Genomic DNA, 13083 nt, shown 5'->3' on the forward strand with positions numbered 1-13083 from the left:
ATCTAGATTGACAATGATTAAGTAAGGTGGTGGTCTAGATTAAGCTTTTTCTTTTTATTTTTACTAAGCACATTAACTGTTTGACACATTGTGTCACCTAACCCTCTAACCACATTCTAGCATTAGAATGTCCAGGTTTCATTTGGTTTGTTTGTGATTTTTGCACGTCATGGAGGCTGAGGTGCGTGAAGAGGGGGTAACCAATAATGCTCAATCTGCAAGGAGGGTGTTGGCCTCTTACATTGTTCCCAATGCAAGAAATTGTGGGAGTAGCATCCTTACTCCCAATGTTAATGCAAACAACTTTGAATTGAAACCCCAACTCATCACTTTGGTACAAAATAATTGTTCCTATGGAGGAGGCCAACTTGAAGACCCAAACCAACACTTATCCACCTTTCTGAGGATTTGTGATACAGTCTAAACCAATGGTGTGCATCCTGACATTTACAAGTTGTTGCTATTTCCATTCTCCCTGAGAGACAAAGCTACTCAATGGTTGGAGACATTTCCAAGAGAAAGCATCAACAATTGGGAAGATCTAGTGAACAAGTTCTTAGCCAAGTTCTATCCTCCCTAAAGGATTATCAGACTCAAAATAGAGGTCCAAATATTCACTCAGATGGATGGAGAATCTCTCTATGAGGCATGGGAGAGATACAAGGCCTTAATCAGAAAATGTCCCCCTGAAATGTTCAATGCATGGGACATACTTCAGAATTTCTATGAAGGCTTGACCTTGAAAGCTCAGGAAGCATTAGATCACTCAGCAGGAGGTTCTTTGCAGCTAATGAAAACAGCAGAGGAGGCCCAAAACCTCATAGATATGGTAGCAAACAATCAATACTTCTTTGCTCATCAAAGACAACGCCACCCAGCCCAGAGAAAGGGTGCACTGGAGTTGGAAGGAATGGACACTATTCTAGCTCAAAACAAGGTGATGCACCAGCAAATCCAGCAACAATTTGAGCAAATGGCTAAGAGAATTGATGGGCAGCAACTTACTGCAGTGAATACACAAAGCCAATCTCAATTCTCACATGGATGGAATTGATCTGAAGGGGGTCTTGGGACACTCAACTATGAGCAACAAGGGCCTGAACAGATACAACACATGAACAACACCTCAAGTTCATGCCAACATGAATTCTATAGTGATGCACACAATCCATCCTGGAGGAATCATTCTAACTTAAGGTTGGGTGAGCACCAGAATCAAGGACAAGGGGACTTCAACTATAGCAGCCTTAGCAACACAAACAACCAAAGGCATTTATCCAATAATACTAACCAATTCAAAAACCCACAAAACACACACCACCAACCCCATAACAACTCACAAAACTACCAGAATAACTTTTCCACATCCACATCCCACCCACAAAGTACCCCCGTAATTAATTCAAACAACTTCCAGCAACAACCATCTCATTTCACACAACCACAACCAAATCCATACTCTCAAAGAATCTCTAGTCTAGAGATAATGATGGAAAAACTCATGAAAAATCAAGAGATGGCAAGACAAGATCAGGAAGCTGCAAGGAAAGACTAGGCCCTGGCATTCAAAAACCAAGAAGCCTCAATCAGAAACCTTGAGAGACACATAGGGCAAATGGCTAAGCAAATTTCAGAAATGGGTGAGAAGAGAGCAAATACATACCCCAATGCCACTGAAGAACACCCGAGGGACAAAGGAAAAGCTACAAAGTCGGAGGAGTGCAAGGCAATCACAGTGGAAAGTGAGAAGACTATGAAGAAGGAAGCCATTAATCAAGAAGAACACAACAGAGAAGTTCCACAAGAAGAGACAGAGGAGAGAAATGAGGAGGATCAAAAAACCAAAAATGCACAAATTTCAAAAGGATAAAAGAACATCTTTGAACCACAACTACAAGAGAAGAGGGAAGAAGTGAATCCATATGTCCCCAAACTTCCATACCCTCAAAGGTTTCGGAGAGAAACCGAGGATAAGCAATACTCGAAATTCCTGGATATATTTAAGACTCTCAGCATCAATATTCCTTTCTTAAAAGCACTTGAACAAATGCCATTATATGCCAAATTTATGAAAGAAGTGCTAACAAAGAAAAGATCCCTGGAGGAAGGACAGATTGTTGAGATGACAAAGGAATGTAGTGCTATCCTCTAAAGAGAGTTGCCAGAGAAGAAAGATGATCCTGGGAGTTTTTACATACCTTGCAGCATAGGAAACATAACAATTAAGAAGTCATACTGTGATCTCAGTGCGAGCATAAACTTGATGCCTTTGTCTCTAATGAGGAAACTTCGAATTTCTGAGCTGAAGTGCACACGGATAGTTCTCCAAATGGCTGACAAATCCATTAAGCAAGCACTGGGAGTTGTGGAGAATGTGTTGGTAAAAGTAGAAAAATTCTTTCTCCCTACTGACTTTGTTATCTCAGATATAGAAGAGGACCCTAACACTCCCATCATCCTGGGGAGGCCTTTTCTGGCTACAGGCAGAGCATTGATAGATGTTGAAAAAGGAGAATTGTTGCTGAGAGTGCATGATGAGCACCTAGCATTCCATATTTTTAAAACCCTGCATGATCTCACTCAAGAAGAATATTGTATGAAGGATAAGGCTAGAGATTAAGGCTTGAAGGAGACAGTCAATGAGTTAACTCCAAGACTTCCAAATGCAGCGTAAGAGTATGTTGAATACTCATTAAAAACCAATATATCGGTAGTTTAATTATTTATTAACTGATGATAGTGCCATTTTTTAATTAAATAGTTATATTTATATGATTTTTAAAAAGGTAAATAATTGAATCAAATATATTTTTGGATAAAATATATTTTTTGTCTCTAATATTTGTTAAAAATTTAAAAGTTATCTTTAATATTTAATTTGTATCAATTTTATCCTTAATATTTTTTTTATTTTTAAATATACTCCTGGTCCTGACGTCATTTATTTGTGTGTGTGTGTGTAATGTGACTTTAAAGGCGCAAAACTGAAAATTTCCAAAATGTCCTTCATTTAACTCTTCATCTTCTTTTCTCTTTTGTATTTGAATTCATCCTTATTGCCTCACTTTTCAAAATAGAAGAAACACAATAAGACACACCTACATTACAAAATGACATTGCAAAGAGAGAATTAGTGAGTGACAAGTGCTAAGTACCAGTATAAAAAATTCACAAGTTTAAAACTCCAAATTTAGTGTAGGTCTAAATTGGAATTCAACACTCTCAAAGTTTAGTAAAAAGTGTCACAAAGTTCAAATAATAATCAGGAGTTTAATCCCAAGTCAACCTTCCTTGGAATATAATCAAATGTATTATCATTGGCTATGAGAGATCGGGAGTTTGTTCGCAATTAACAAAAATGTAAATAGCAAGAAAGTAAAAGCATAATTAAAAATTAAATGGCGAGGAGCTTAAACTAAAATAATTCAAGGCAATTAACTAGAGGAAAAGAAAATAAATTCAAGTTTAAAAGATCTTAACATGGGTTAAGGGTTTAGGATTACTATTATTGTCTTTAACAATAACATGATAATTACAAAGAGAAAATCATATTCATCAACTCCTACAAATTGAAGAAAGTCAATTAAGCTTAATTAACCCTAATCCACAAGTCTTAACCAACTGACTAATTAAATTAGTAAAAGATTAGCATTAATGGAAACAAAGTTAATTAATATCTCTAAATTATCAATCAACTTGGGTATTAATGACTCAAGGTTACCCAATTTTTCAACCCAAGCTAAGAATGTAAAATCTAATATATAACTAAGTGAGACATTTCATCAAAAACTTAGTGTGTATATAAATAAAACTTCATAAATTGCAAGAATAGTAAAAATTATAACTACCCAATGCAAGAAATTGATAACAACTCAAGTAAGTAAGAATAAAGCATAAAACATCAAATTCATTAAAGAAAACTGAGAATTCAACTAGAGTTCATAAACTAAAATAGCAAACTAAAGGAAGTAACAGAAATTCTAAGAAACTAGAGTAGCAAATAAGAAATTATAAACTAAGAACTACAATTAAACAAACAAAAACCTAAAAATAAGAGATAAATTCATAAAAAAAACCCTTGAATTCTAGAGACAAGTTGGAGCTTCTCTATCTAGAATTCAAGGTCCGAACAGTAACAGCGTTACGACCAGAATGTCACGCTTCCGGCTACGCCACTCTAATAGCGAGAAGTATTGCGACGACTTTCATATATATTTAATAATAAAATATAAGCCTTTAACTCGAAATCGTATTACTATTTTCTTTTAATAAGAACTATAAATACTTTTTATTTTGATCAAACATGCATATATAACGAAAATCAATCGCAAGGAAAGAAAAAACTATAACTGTATATACAATAATATATAGTACAATCCAATGCTCGAAAGAAACTTCTTAACTCTTCGTCCATCCTGAAAAGGTAAATATGTAGGGGTGAGAATATCGTCCTTGCTGGTTCTCAGTATATGGTTTTAAAGAATTGTCATAAGAGGATATTTAAAAGAAAACTGTTCTTCGATTGCAGTGATCGTCTCTCGACTTATGAATCTTTTTGAAAACCGACCGTTAATCATCCAAAAACCCAAATTTTTTCGAAAACCATTAGTTAATTACCCAAAATCCGAATTCATATTTTGAATTTATGAAAACCTCAATTAAACACAATATCTCGTAGCCTTTCACTACATGTACCAAATGAGTAATTTCATCAAACTTACCACCGATTCATCTAATTACGACCTCTGACCCAAACATAACCAAATCATGGCCTCCGGCCCAAAATACTATCACACCATAACCTTTGGCCCAACACAATCAAATCACACTTTAATCAGCATAATCCGAACCAACAGTTAGAATCACAAGCAAATATAGTTCAAACACAATCAAGAGCAATTACATCAATATAGCAATTAGCAGTTAAATAGAGTTATTCACATAGGCAAACCAAATATAATATACAGACCCAAACAATGTCACATAGATGCATATGATGTATGCCTATCCTACTGGCCATGAGCTCACGTGTTGGTTACTTTGCTAGAACCCGACATATCTGGTAGCTAATCCGGACATGGTCTCTTAACACGAAGGAAATCCTCAACCTCCCATTCAGAGAGAGACTGTAATGTAATGACAGGAAATCCTCAACCTAATTCATTCACACTACAGCCAGGAATCGAATCGAATGGAATCCTCAACTTCTCCATTCAATTCCCCGATGTAGCAAGAGAGAAAATCCTCAACCCTGCTTGCCCACCATAACAAGAGAGGGAATCATCAACCTCATCTTGTTCATCACAGTAAGAGAGAGAATCCTCTATCTCAGCTTGGTTATCCGTGAGCGGGATCCAACCACCATCCTCACCATTTCAATTCAAAACTCATTTCAATTCAACACAAACAAACATACCTAAATTCGAATTAATAATTATAGAATTAAATCGAAGGGAATCCTCGACCTTCTATCCAACTTTTCGGTGCGACAAGCGAGGGAATCCGCAACCTCAAGCTTATCTACCACAACAAAAGAGAGAATCCTCAACTTCAACTTGTTTATTACAGCAAAAGAGAGAATCCTCAATCTCAACTTGCCCAGTTACTTTAATAGCAAGATACATTCAGTTCACAGCACGCCAAGAATCACTTTTCCTCAAATCATTCTCCTATAAAATCAAAACTACTTTTTATATGTTTTCCGAAACCTCCAAAGTGTCACTCTAAAACATGCTATCTTTCATAAAACTCATATTTACTCAGTCGAAATCTCCCAAACCAACTTCAAACCATTTCCATTTTAATTCCCTTTCGAAAGACTCAAAATCATCTATCTTTGCCAATCAAACTTAAATACTATAAATTTGCTAAAACTTCTCAAAATATGATTTCTTCAATTGAACTCAAAACATAATTATTTTCTTAATAAATAAAACTCAAACATAGTTCCTTTCTTAATAAATCAAACTCAAAATATAATACTTTCCTTAATAAAAAAAACTCAAAACATGATACTTTTCTCAATAAAACTCAAGGCATAATACTTTTCTTAATGAATAAAAGTCCAAAACATAATTCATTTCTTTTCTTAATAAATCAAAATCAAATAACTAATCCATGAATCCAAACTTTTCTAAATAACACTTGAAACCAAGTCTCCAATTTTTATAAAAATTTTGACAACATCTCCTCTAAAATTCGGACTTTGCTACCCTTCTCGGATCCCAACCAAACCATCTCCAATTTTCAAAATTATTTCCGATAAATCAAGCAAAACTAATTTTGATATCTCAAATCAAATCCAATTCTCAAAATCTCTTCCAATAAATCAAATAAAACTAATTCTATATCTCAAATTAATTCCAATCCTCAAATTTATTTCTGATAAATCAAACAAAAACCTAGAATTCGAACCAACCAATCCAGTAAATCGCAATAATTCAACCACAATTATCAATACGCGTTCATACGCTCAATAATCATTATACCACAATTCAAAAACCAATTTAATCAATCAATAAATCAATCATTTATGCAAAACAACTCAGTTCAATCCATAAGACTTAAATAATCACAAAAAATATATCGTTTTCCATCAATATCGACTTATAACGATTCTTCGAAATAAAATGAGTTTAAGGAAAGTGCTCCTACCTCGTTTGTGACTTAATTACGCAATAAAACTCCATTTTCTCTTGGCTCGCGATGGCAGCAGCCGTAACCTCAGTTCCAAATCACTTTCGCAACAACCACAGCAACTCTAATTGCAATATATAATAACCAAAACTCAATCTTATAGTAATTAACGCCACAAAACCTTAGCGTAAGATAATAGAACAGCAACTAAAAGGGTTTCTGGAATGAAAATGCTTACCGTTCCAAGGAGTAACGACCGAACCAAGAAGTGGCAGGCCCTGTGGTAGTTCTGGCGGCCACATCGACTTTCCCAGCAGCCAGGCACGGCCACGAGGCCTCTTCCTTCTTCGATGAGCCTGCCTTCTCCCTTCGTTCACATCTGGTCGCGCCTCCCTCTCTCCTATTCAAGCTTCTCCCCGTGGCGGAATCCCACCAGAGACGGTGGCAACCTCAACTGCGGTAACAGTGCAACGGCTCTATCGACGGCATGGCGGTTCCAGGCCTGCGATCCTTTCTCTCTGCGTCACCCTCTTTCTTATTCGCGAACTCTCTCTCTTTGCGGTTTTGCTCTGACTTGGTTCCAATACAAACCAGTGGCGACGCGAGGCCTGGCAGCAGCAACAGTGAGCTCCGAACACACCAATGACGATGGCAATGTCTTGGACAGCAGTGACGGCACGTGACGGTCCCTCTCATATTCTTTGTTGCGCCTGGCTTTCTCTTCCCCCTTTGCATTCGTTCTCTCTCTCTCTCTCTACTCCAATGGCGATGCGACGGCGACTTGGCAGCGGCAGTGGCGACAAGTTGGATGGCGGCAACATGGAGAGCTCCCTCCTCTCATCTCTTCTTCGTTCATATGGGGGTGTGTGTGTGTGTATGCTAACCGTGTGTGTGGGTGTTGTGCCGAGAGAGTGAGGAAGGGGGTTGGGGTGTGACGGCTAGGTTTTTGGGGAAAAGGGTGAGTGTGTTTTGTGTTAGAATTAGGGTTAGGGGTAGTTTAGGTATTTTTAATAATAATATAGGTAATAGAGTAATTGAAAATTAATTTTAATCCAACAATAATTATATATAAAAGTACTATTTTTTCATCAATTTACAAAGTATTTTCTAACAAATACTCTAATCCAGGAACTAGAGATAATATAATTAATTTTCTTTATTCATAAAAATTAAAGTATTAAATTCCAAAATCTCACCTATTTAAATCAAATCATATAAAATTCTTATTATTTTTACAATTACTAAACTTTATAATTTAAATATGAAAATTATCCAATAATTATAAAATTAGATAAAAATTCTAATTTAATTATCAAAACTTGATTTAATTATCTTTAATAAAATAATTTTTGAAATTAAAGTCTTTAATGAATGAATAAATTAAAATTGACCCATAACAATATTTTCCAAAAGTTTTGGCTCTTACATTCTATCCACCTTATAAAAATTTTTGTCCTCGAAAATTGATACAAAACGAAAGAGATTTCATATCACTCCACTTTTGAACACATTTAAGGAAAAAGCTAAAAAATCTCAGCATATATACATACAATTTCAAATACCAGAATTTTCATATGGCATAAAGATATAAGGGTATAAATGTGATGTGAAACAAAAGTTACAAGATAGACGTGATGCAAAAGATTATATAGTTCAAACATACGTTGATAGTGTAATGTGGCGAAAGGTTTACAAAACAGGCTGGCATTTATTAACGTTCGCATACTAATCTTGCACAAACCTTAGAGATTTAACTTCCCCAATTTTGACATAACTTATCCCCATCGTTCTCAACCATTCTTCATCAAACAACTCATCCGAGTATTCTCAACCTCGTCGAACACTTTGCAAACCTTACTACTAGTCACAAACCCAGCATCCGCAAAACTCTTTCACGTGAAACAAAACTCTACAACATCCTGTGACGTTGCACACCTACAAGCTTCACCTCCCGCGTCTACAAAACGCATCCTAAAGAGCTAATGTATCATTTGCTATACCCAAAGGCCACACGTGACACCAAACGAATCTCAAGTTTACTCAGAAGGATACTAGACCTTAGAAAAGAAAGATAAGTGATAAGGACAGTATTCGTAAGAGATTAAGAAAACTATTGAAATCACAAGCAAATAAGGATGTATAAGCAATGAGGAGTGTTGGAAAGAGAATTAGCTGACAACTTTAAGGGTAACTCTTAAATCATAGAAATTTGATAGGAACAAGAAGTTAAAAAACAATGCAGTATTTTGAAACAAATTCAAGCTAAGTCAAAGAAGAACTAGATTTAAAGAAAAGAATATCTAAAACCCATGACAAGGCTCACAAAACTCAAGAATATGTTTAAAAATATTTTGGAATACATTGTTCATAAAGAATGGAAAACTTAAGGAAACATCATTTCGCGATCTAAAAGAAAAGATAAGCAACAAACATCCTTCAAAAGAATAACAAAAGCATGAATGTGGCATTATTCCAATATAGATTTAAGTTGAAATAAACTATACAAAGTTTTTTTAAAAAAGGAAAGGTTAATTTATCTAAGGGAAAAATTATATTTTCTCAAATACTTTGAAAGATATTTAGGTGCACGACTAAACAAAAGCATGCATGAAAAATGCGATCTAGTTGGAAGGAAACCTGAGATAAAGTTTTGCTCATAAAAAGGAATAGAGGATGCATTACAAACAAACAAATTTAAACCCCATACAAAAATTTTCAAAGTGTAAGGTAAAAGAGTGTAGATTGAGTTAAAAGTGATTTTATTAAAGCTTCAAGAGATGGTTATGTCGCACCAAAACAAGTTCAAATCATAGCAAAGAGATGCACATCTCAAGCAAAGGAATGCAAAGTCAATAACAACCTTGCACAAGAATAAACCAAAACCTCTTTAAAAAATATTTAAAACACAAGCCAAATAGGAAGGAGAACTCAATCAGCGGCAAAATCCTAAAAATTTCAACGATCATTTTGATGTATCAAATAAGTTCAAAGCACATAAAAAAGTACATGAGTCAAGAAAAGGAGGTTGAACAATACAAGGCAAATATATGCAATTAACATCAAACGAGTATGCATAAGAACAAGAAACAGGTTAGAGAATAATTAGTTTACTTTTCAAGAAAGAAACCTCCAACATGAATTTCAAGGCAAACCATAAAAGAACAGATACGTAATCGAGTAACCTCGAGACGCAACTTCTAACATTTCCCAAACCCCATGACACTCGTTATCTATTACTTCTATATCGTCTATGATAATCCATTTGTATTTTCAAATACATAAATCATTATTGCTAAGATGGCCAAACTTAATACGCTAAAGTATGCAATGATAGACTAACAACATTAATCAGTAGACATTCATGTGCATAAAACTCTAACTCTTGTTATCAGGACAAGACCTACAACATGACAAGACACTCAAAGTATGCAAATGAACCATAGTCAGTCCATTCCTCAGGCTCTATAGGAAAGACTGCTCTGATACCATAATGTAATGCCCTTACTACCAGAATGTCATGCTTTCGGCTGTGCCACTCTGATAACGAGAAGTATTACGATGACTTTCATATATATTTAATAATAAAATATGAGCCTTTTTACTCGAAACTGTATCGGTGTTTTTTTTTTAAGAACCGAAAATATTTTTATTTTGATCAATATAGTACAATCCGATGCTCAAAAGAAACATCTTAACTCTTTGTCCATCCTGAAAAGGTAAATCTATAGGGGGTGAAAATATTGTCCTTACTGGTTCTTAGTAGAGGGTTTTAAAGAATTGTCATAAGAGGATATTTAAAAGAAAACTGTTTTTCGATTGCATTGATCATCACTCGTCTTATGAATCTTTTTGAAAAACGACTGTTAATCATCCAAAAACCCAAAGTTTTTTTAAAACCATTAGTTAATTACCCAAAATCTGAATTCATATTTTGAATTTATAAAAACTTCAATTAAACACAATATCTCGTAGCATTTCACTAAATGTACTAAATGAGTAATTTCATCAACCTTACCACCGATTCTCCAATCACGGTCTCCGACTCAAATATAACCAAATCATGGCCTTCGGTCCAAAATACTATCACATCACGGCCTTTCACCCAACACAATAAAATCACACTTCAATCAGCATAATTCGAACAAACAGACACAATCATAAGTAAATGTAGTTTAAACACAATCAAGAGCAATTACATCAAATATAGCAATTAGTAGTTAAACAAAGTTTTTCACATAAGCAAACCAAATACAATATACACACCCAAACAATGTCACATAGATGCATATGATGCATGCCTGTACTATTGACTATGAGCTCACGTGTCAGTTACTTTGCCAGAACTCGACACATCCAGTAGCTAACATGGATATGGTCTCTCAACATAAAGGGAATCCTCAACCTGCCAGAAGAGAATCCTCAAACTCTGATTCAGAGAGAGACTGTGATGTAACGATAGGGAATTCTCAACCTAACTCATTCACACCACAGCTTGGAATGGAATCAAAGGGAATCCTCAACCTTCTCCATTCAATTTCTCGATGTAGGGAGAGAGGGAATCCTCAACCTTATCTTATTCATCACAGCTAGAGAGAGAATCCTCTATCTTAGCTTGCCTATCCATGAATGGGATCCAACCACCGTCCTCACCATTTGAATTCGCAACTCATTTCAATTCGACACAAACAAAAATAGCCGAAATTGAATTAATAATTATAGAATTAAACCAAAGGGAATCCTCAACATTCTATCCAACTTTCCGGTGCGACAAGCGAGGGAATCCTCAACCTCAAGCTTATCCACCACAACAAAAGAGGAAATTCTCAACTTCAACTTATCTATTATAGTAAGAGAGAGAATCCTCAATCTCAACTTGCTCAGTTACTTCAATAGCTATCTACATTCAGTTCACAACATGTCAAGAATCACATTTTCTCAAATCATTCTCCTTTAAAATCAAAATCACTTTTTATAACGTTTTCCAAAACCTCCAAAATGTCACTTTAAAATACACTCTCTTTCATAAAACTCATATTTATTCAATCAAAATCTCTCAAACCAATTTCAAAACCATTTCCATTTAGATCCCTTTCAAAAGACTCAAACTCATCTCGCTTTACCAATCAAACACAAATACTGTAAATTTGCTAAAACTCCTCAAATATGATTCCTTAAATCGAACTCAAAACATAATCATTTTCTTAATAAATGAAACTCAAACATAGTTCATTTCTTGATAAATCGAATTCAAAACGTAATTCCTTTATTAATAAATCAAAATCAAAACATAATACTTTTCTTAATAAATAAAACTCAAAACATAATACTTTTCTCAATAAAACTCAAGGTATAATACTTTTTTTTAATGAATAAAAGTCCAAAACATAACTCATTTCTTTTCTTAATAAATCAAAATCGAATAGTATATCCTTGATTCCAAACTTTTCTAAATAACACTTCAAACCAACCCTCCAAATTTTACAAAAATTTTGCTAGCTTCTCCTCTAAAATTTGGACTTTGCCACCCTTCTCAGATTCCAACCAAACCATCTCCAATTTTCAAAATCATTTCTGATAAATCAAACAAAACTAATTCTGATATCTCAAATCAATTCTGATTCTCAAAATCATTTTCGATAAATCAAACAAAACTAATTCCAATATCTCAAATCAATTCCAATCCTCAAAATTATTTCTGATAAATCAAACAAAAAGCCAAAATTCGAACCAACCAATCTAGTAAATTACAATAATTCAACCACAATTATCAATATGCGTTCATACGCTCAATAATCATTATACCACAATTCAAAAACCAATTTAATCAATCAATAAATCAATCATTTACCCAAAACAACTCAGTTCAATCCATAAGACTCACATAATCATAAAAAATATATCGTTTTGCATCAATACAACTTATAACAATTTTTCGACATAAAATGAGTTTAAGAAGAGCGCCTCTACCTCGTTTGCGACTCAAATACGTGACAAAACTCCGTTTTCTCTCGGTTCCAATGATAATTTGAGAATTTTACTCATCATCAGATTCACTTTGTCTTTTCGAAGAGGAATCCTGAACAATTTGCCTCCTCTTTTTGGATACCATTCTGAACAGCAAACAATCATGAGGCAAAAAACACAGTAAAAATGACAAAATCTACTGAAAAATAATACTTACTTTTTTACTTTTCTAGTTGGTTGTTTTCTTGTTTATGGTAGCTCTTCTGAGTCTTGTTCAGAATCAGACTCAAAGGAAGTACCACTATCACTTTCCGATGAAATGTCCTTCTTTTTTGTGTTTTTTTTCTTTTCTCCTTCTTTTCTTCCTTTTTCATTCTCGTCAATTTCTCTTTCAACTCTACCCTCTTGACGATGCCCTAAAATAGGTAAAACATTAGTTTACATCATATATATAAAACAAATACACCAAAATTAAAGAAGGAT

The 13083-nt window shown here is 34.5% G+C and overlaps 1 long non-coding RNA gene and 1 other non-coding gene across 2 annotated transcripts; both read right to left on the reverse strand.

Annotated features, from left to right (window-relative positions):
- Positions 1 to 589: 589 nt before the first annotated feature.
- LOC127740161 (small nucleolar RNA R71) lies at positions 590 to 693 on the reverse strand. The gene has a single exon (XR_008000842.1). It is a non-coding gene; the product is annotated as a small nucleolar RNA R71 (small nucleolar RNA).
- Positions 694 to 4329: 3636 nt separating this feature from the next.
- LOC127748558 (uncharacterized) lies at positions 4330 to 7622 on the reverse strand. The gene is made up of 3 exons (XR_008010672.1): positions 6875 to 7622; positions 6655 to 6760; positions 4330 to 4415 (listed from the first exon to the last, which is right to left on the reverse strand). It is a non-coding gene; the product is annotated as an uncharacterized LOC127748558 (long non-coding RNA).
- Between the last annotated feature and the right edge of the window lie 5461 nt (positions 7623 to 13083).

The sequence above is a fragment of the Arachis duranensis genome, chromosome 6 (genome assembly GCF_000817695.3).
Source record: "Arachis duranensis cultivar V14167 chromosome 6, aradu.V14167.gnm2.J7QH, whole genome shotgun sequence".
NCBI lineage: Eukaryota > Viridiplantae > Streptophyta > Magnoliopsida > Fabales > Fabaceae > Arachis > Arachis duranensis.